This window comes from Rhinolophus ferrumequinum, chromosome 23 (assembly GCF_004115265.2).
Source record: "Rhinolophus ferrumequinum isolate MPI-CBG mRhiFer1 chromosome 23, mRhiFer1_v1.p, whole genome shotgun sequence".
Classification (NCBI taxonomy): domain Eukaryota; kingdom Metazoa; phylum Chordata; class Mammalia; order Chiroptera; family Rhinolophidae; genus Rhinolophus; species Rhinolophus ferrumequinum.
This window is the reverse complement of record NC_046306.1, coordinates 22,744,283-22,750,282: the sequence shown is the minus strand read 5'-3', so window position 1 is coordinate 22,750,282 and position 6,000 is coordinate 22,744,283. Positions and strand designations below refer to the sequence as shown.

Sequence of the window (6,000 nt, the reverse complement as noted above, 5' to 3'; positions counted from 1 at the left end):
ATCAACAACATCCATGTAGTTGGAATTAAATCAGAAGGACAAAGCACCCAATAAACTGCGGCTTTAGACCAGTAACACCAGGGAGTGGACTAGATGAAGAATTTGAGAGACTCATTGGCAGAGAGGCTGAGGGCGAGTCTATGTTGCATGCAGGGGAATACATATTAATTAATTTAGTGAATTCCTGTGAATATACAGGCACAATGCACAACTACAGGAATAATGAACAAATGTAAAGTTTTCTTCCGTGAAAGTTTTGGGGAGGTCCAGGATGGGCGCTGTTCTGTTATCTAAATCGATTCCCCACCTCTTCAATTGGTACCACCTTTCCCAAATAGTTAGGAGCCGAGCATTCTGGGCTTTGTAGTAAATTCCTTGTCTGAGTTGTTCCAATGAGCTCACGCAGTCGCCTGAGACTACATTTCCCAAGAACCTCCAGGGCCGGTTGTGTTTGCTTGTCCCTCATCCTGACTTCCGGCGTCGTGTGATCTTTAGGGCCAATCGGGAGGCTGGGATTGCGGGTTTCCGGCACTCTGATTGGTGCATTCGACTGGAGAGCCTGGGTTCAAATTTTCAACGGTATTGAATGAATCCCGCGGCGGTTCTTGCGGGCGCTCGGGTGTTACCGCTGAGACAAGGTGAGCCATGGGGAGAAAAAGGGAGCAGTTGGGCACGGGAGTGACTTTTTCCTGATTTTCGAACGGCTGGTGGTCGCCTCCAAGCCCCCAGTGCGGTCCATGTCTCTATGCCCGGGCTTCTGAGGCTTTTGTTGTGGGGCGCGGTCCTGGCCCGGCGGAGTGGGAGCCAGGCTTCCGGCAGCCCTTCTCTTCGTTACAGGATTTTTTCCGGGAAGTCTGTCCGGACCGAGCCTAGGAAGCTGTGTCTGCAGGTAGATGTGGAGACTGGCCGTGGGAAAAAGGGGGGAAAAGGAGTTCTGAGAGACTGTAGGCCCGTAGTAATAGTAACAATTTTTGTTTGACCACACATACATGAAATAAGCATGTAATGGGCTGGGCATTTTCTCGTTTAATTTTCGCACCAAGCCAGTGAATTAGGTGCTGTTCTTAACTCCACTTTATAGAGGAGGAAACTGAAGTCCACAGTCTAGATAAGTTTGGAGAAATGGATGAAACAGCAGCACCGCCCTCAAGAAGTGTGGCATTTGGTGGAGGAAAATAGATGTGGTCATAAGCAACTATATTTTAAAACTATTGCGTAAGATAGAAAGGTAATTGAGGTGGTGTGAGAACATAATTGAGGGAGAATTTAATTCCACTTGAAGTTGTCTATTTGGGATTTTAAGTTAACTCTGTTTTATCCACATCTGCCCAGTCCTCCCCCTTTGCATCAAATAACCAGGTATTAATTGCCTTTCTAATTTCTTGTCCTAGAACATTTATAGATTGGAGAGGAATGAAGTGTGAATCAGGCTATAATACTGTAGGATTCCTTCCCCCACCCCTTTTTCTTCATAGATGGTTTCTTTTTCTCATACGCAATTTTCTAGTAGTTAAGTACCAAGGACTTCCCCCAAATCAGCCCCGTCTAGAACAAGACAGCATCCAGGTTCAGTCTTACCTTGTCTTTGACATCCTGTTGACTTTTTTAAAAATTTGTCTCACCATCATCATATATCAAAAGCGAGCTATTTACTGCCATCATAAGGATATTCTTGTGTTGTGGCCTCAGTGTATTATACCCCCAGTGAGGCCACCCCTATACCTTGTTTCCCCAAAAATAAGACCTACCTGGACAATCAGCTCTAATGCGTCTTTTGGCGCAAAAATTAATATATAAGACTCGGTATTATATATATTATATTTATTATATAAGACTCGGTCTTATAGTAAAATAAGACCTGGTATTATATTATATTATATTATACCTGGTCTTATAGTAAAATAAGACCAGATCTTATATTAATTTTTGCTCCAAAAGACGCATCAGACCTGATTGTCCGGCTAGGTCTTATTTTCGGGGAAACACGGTATCACCCTTGGTTGTTTTGGAGTAGCATTGTTGGGTGTGTCAGCTCAGTATTAAGCTATCACTCTTGGGATCAAAATTGTGGCTCCCAGCTCGCTTAGCTAATTAATTGAACTTTTAGGGTGTGCTGTGTGCTCAAGTTAGTGTCAAATACTGTGGGTGTACAGGTAGGTGTATGATGTTCTCAGAGTTTTCTGGTATGCTTGAGGACAAAAGACTGGTTCAAATTGACAAGTGACCATCAGAACAAGACGATACAGCATCCGAGTGCTTTACTGTTTTGTACTGTAAATGCCCTGGCAATTTAGAGGAGAGGGAGATCAATGAGGCTTAAAACAGGCAAGGGTAGCTTTGTGAAGCAGGTGGGACTCACATTGGCTCTTGATAAGCAGTTTGGTGAGACAGGAACTGAAACAGTGTTGGTGCATAAAAATCACCCGCTTAATATCTGTTGAATTGGATAGGCAGGAGGGCATTATCTAAATTGACTGCAAAATTGCAGGTATGAAAAACTGGATGTATTCAGCTGGGTTGGTAAATTTGTTTAAACTTTCAAATTGTGTAAATAAAATAGGGTTATTAATATTTTGGCCAGCCTTATGCTTAAGTCTATATGTTCTAACCTTAATAAAGTTACTTTATCCTACAGTTGCAGTTAAACTTCTCCAGGAGATGGGATTATGTGGGAAGGTCCTTCATTTTTTATTTAGGTAACCAGGAGAGGTTTAGAGTTCTTCTATATCTCTTATATATTTTTTCTTCAGCCTTTCCTGGGTTTCTTCCCTAATTCTTTTTGAATTGCTGGGGAAGAAGGGAGGAAGAGAGATTTAAATGCCCTTTGGCGCACTTAATATTCTTTGCCATGCGTAAAGGTAGGAAGCAGAATTGACTATAGGGAGATTGAATGGCCCAAGCAAGTTTGTGAATAGGTTAGACACAGGTTTGAGAGAGGGACATAGAGATCAGCAGCCCAAGGTACTTTGTGAAAAATTGAAAAAGGTGTATAGGTAACTGGGAGGGGGGGTCTGCTTTTGTTTGTTTGCATAGAGAAACTTGATTGGGGGAGATTAAAGATTAGTGAGAAGGGTATAAAATTGTATGTAGGAACTTTGGAAAATTTTTTAAAATGGTGTTTCTACTTTTTAAAATTAAAAAAGGTAGTAAAACAAAATTTTTTGTTCATACTCTAAGCATGCCTACTATCTGTCTTGTTTGAGTAGGATACAAGTGCACTCTACCACCTCTTTGTGTCAGTGTTCCTAAATTGCAGGTTTTGGAAAGATTGCTTTAAAGTGGAAGTACATAATATCACAAGATACCAGGAGACAGCAAATGTACACTAAAAAATGTTAAGAACACTTTTGCACTGATGAAACAGCAATCTGTTAAGAAGTTTGGCATTTGCAAGGGAATCCATGTTATTGAGAGAGTGGGTATCTAAATACTTTACCAGAGTTTCATCATCTTTATGCTTCTTCCAGGTTCTTTAAAAGAAGTACTTTCTAGACTTCAAGATTTCAGAAAAGAGGTGAAGGAGTATATTGCAACTTTGATTGGACTGACATTAAACCACAGGTAAGGTTATGTCCACAGGAATAAAGGGAACATTAATAAATTATCTTCAAAAGTGTTTAAACAAGTTCAATGTATCTTTATAAAGTAACGTTTTGGAAGAAAATTTATTTAATATTGGAAAAGCAAATAAAACAATATAACCCATTATCCCACTTCTCATATAAACCATGGCTACTATTTTGATAGATTCCTTTCCAATGTTTTTCTGTGTCTGTATATATATATTTTCTTTTTACAAAAGTTCAGCCATGTTCATTTAGAATCACAAGCAGTTGACAGACTCAGTGTGACTCAAACCACAAGAAGCCATTTCTACTTCACTCCATTCTGAGTCCTAGGATTGGGTTCCCGAATGGCAGGAGTGCTGTTTGGGGCCCCTTCCCAGGTTACAAGTTTCTCATTGAGGTAATCTGTGACTGTGTGAGATGGGCCAGGTAGGTCCCCATCACAGACCATTGATGTTGCTGTTGAGCATGGTCTTGATGTCCTTGGAACTACGTTGGGTACCTGGTTAACCAGACTCATCAAGAAGTGGCCCACAGTATTGTCAGCTGACACCTTTCCAGACAGTACGTCTGCGTACTGCAACACTGCTTAGGGCATCCTGAATGCGAGCTGAGGACCCTGCCACTGGCTACACTTGAGAGCCCAATCACCTGGTTGGGGCAAAAACAGGTGTTCACGCTCACGTCAACTCCAATGCGTTCAGTGTCGTAATACGCATATTTCACTCTGATCACCCCCACGGTCCTCAGGACACGCAGTGCAGTGCTGCCATAGGCCTTAATGCTCGTGTGGCTGTTCTGGAGCCTCGTGTCCACAGTGAGGTGAACGGGGTTGAGGGTTTCCCAGCTGTAGTACTTGTCGATCAGCACAGAGTGCTCCATGATGTCGTGGCCTGAGTGTACCAGCCCAGGATGAGCTCACTGGGAGAGACTTTCTTGTGCAATTCATACATGTTCTTAGCAAATCCCATGTCAACAGCCACCTCATCTTCTGACTCATTGTGTGGCACTGACAAGCAATTGGTGACTTCCACTGAGTGCTTGTCAGTGGTTCCAGCAGGGTCCCGATAACTCGGGAAGCCCCACATTGCATCGCTCGTAGCTGTCCATGATGGAGGCCAACATGACAGGATGCAACTGGATCACATGGTTGCCAGGGAAGGGGCCTGGTAGAGCAGGACCAGACAGTGACTATTGGGGTCTGTGCTGCCGCCGCCCGGTCTGGGGATGAGGATGGAGCTGGCACTGGAGCTGAGGTTGGGGCTGAGGCTGAGGCTGAGGCGGGGCCCGCAGCCTGGGCCAGGGCTAGAGTGGCCGGGGAAGCACTCGCAGGTACTGCTGGTGTGGCCATCTTATTGAGAGGGCTATATTTGGTTTTAAAATATCACGCACTAAAAACCATTATTTTTTTCACTTAATACTTAGGTTATGAATATTTTTTCATGCCGTTAGAATTTTGTGTAACATAATTTTAATGGCTATGTGGTATTTCATCATATGGTTCTACTGTAGTATTTTACCCAGTGAAATCATTGGTCGGAAAGCATGCTTGTTTTTAAGACTTTGGTACATAGCACCAAATTGCCTCACAAGAAAATTGTGCTGCTTTACTTACCTGCTAACTATGTCTATTCACATAGGCACAAATTTATATTTTAAAAAATATGTAACACATTCACACGGTGTAAAAATCAAAATTATATAAAAAAGATTTGCAGTAGTTAAAAATCTTCCTACCCTGTCACTGTCTACCTCACCCCCTGCCACCTCATAGGTAATCACCTTTTTAGATGCGTGTGTCTACTTCCCAAACCTTTTGAAGGATATAAATCTCTACAAGACTGAGTGACTGAGGTTTGATGAGGATTGTAACCTGTAGCCCTACTAGCAACGCTTACAAACTTGCAGCTTCTTACTATTGGAACATCAGAAGACTCTGACATTCCACAAAGATTTCCTCTTAATATTCTACAAAGATCTGTGTCATTATTTGGCCTACAGGTAAACAGCGTCATTGATTCCTATCCAGGTCCTATTAGTTGTATAGAGTGGATTATGGTTTATAGAGTCTATGAATAAATTAAATAAAGCAGAACTAATTTTGTAGTTCTTCAGAGAGATGACATGAAAATGACAAGTTTTGGAGAGAAATGATAGAAAATATATTTGCCTGAGGTTTCTGGACAGTGACGAGTTAGAACAAGTGTCCATGTGTCCTGTGCTGACTTCTGAGTGGACGGTGAGGGATTGTCATTGGATTTTAAATTGACCCAATTTTGGAAGCTTCATAGATCTGTTTCTGTAAACAGATCCGATTTCAACATAGAAGTTAGCAAACACAAATGTGGAAACACAAAGTCCATTAACTTCCTTCAGACTTAGTTTGTGACTTTGATTAACAGTTAAAATTGCACGCTGGATTATGTTGCCATTT

General features: G+C 42.0%; 1 protein-coding gene and 1 pseudogene across 6 annotated transcripts in view; one reads left to right on the top strand and one right to left on the bottom strand.

Annotated features, from left to right (window-relative positions):
* The first annotated feature begins 502 nt into the window (after positions 1–502).
* TPX2 (TPX2 microtubule nucleation factor) overlaps positions 503–6,000 on the top strand; it is a 51,684-nt gene continuing 46,186 nt past the window's right edge. For 4 of the 6 annotated variants that reach the window (XM_033095241.1, XM_033095239.1, XM_033095243.1 and 1 more), the window contains exons 1-2: positions 503–638; positions 3,468–3,561. The gene's annotated coding sequence lies outside the window, so the exon portion shown is untranslated. Of the gene's footprint in view, positions 639–759; positions 890–3,467; positions 3,562–6,000 lie in introns of those variants that run through there. The other 2 variants (XM_033095242.1, XM_033095240.1) reach the window with 2 other exon arrangements.
* Positions 3,948–4,917, bottom strand: LOC117016287 (eukaryotic translation initiation factor 3 subunit F-like; annotated as a pseudogene).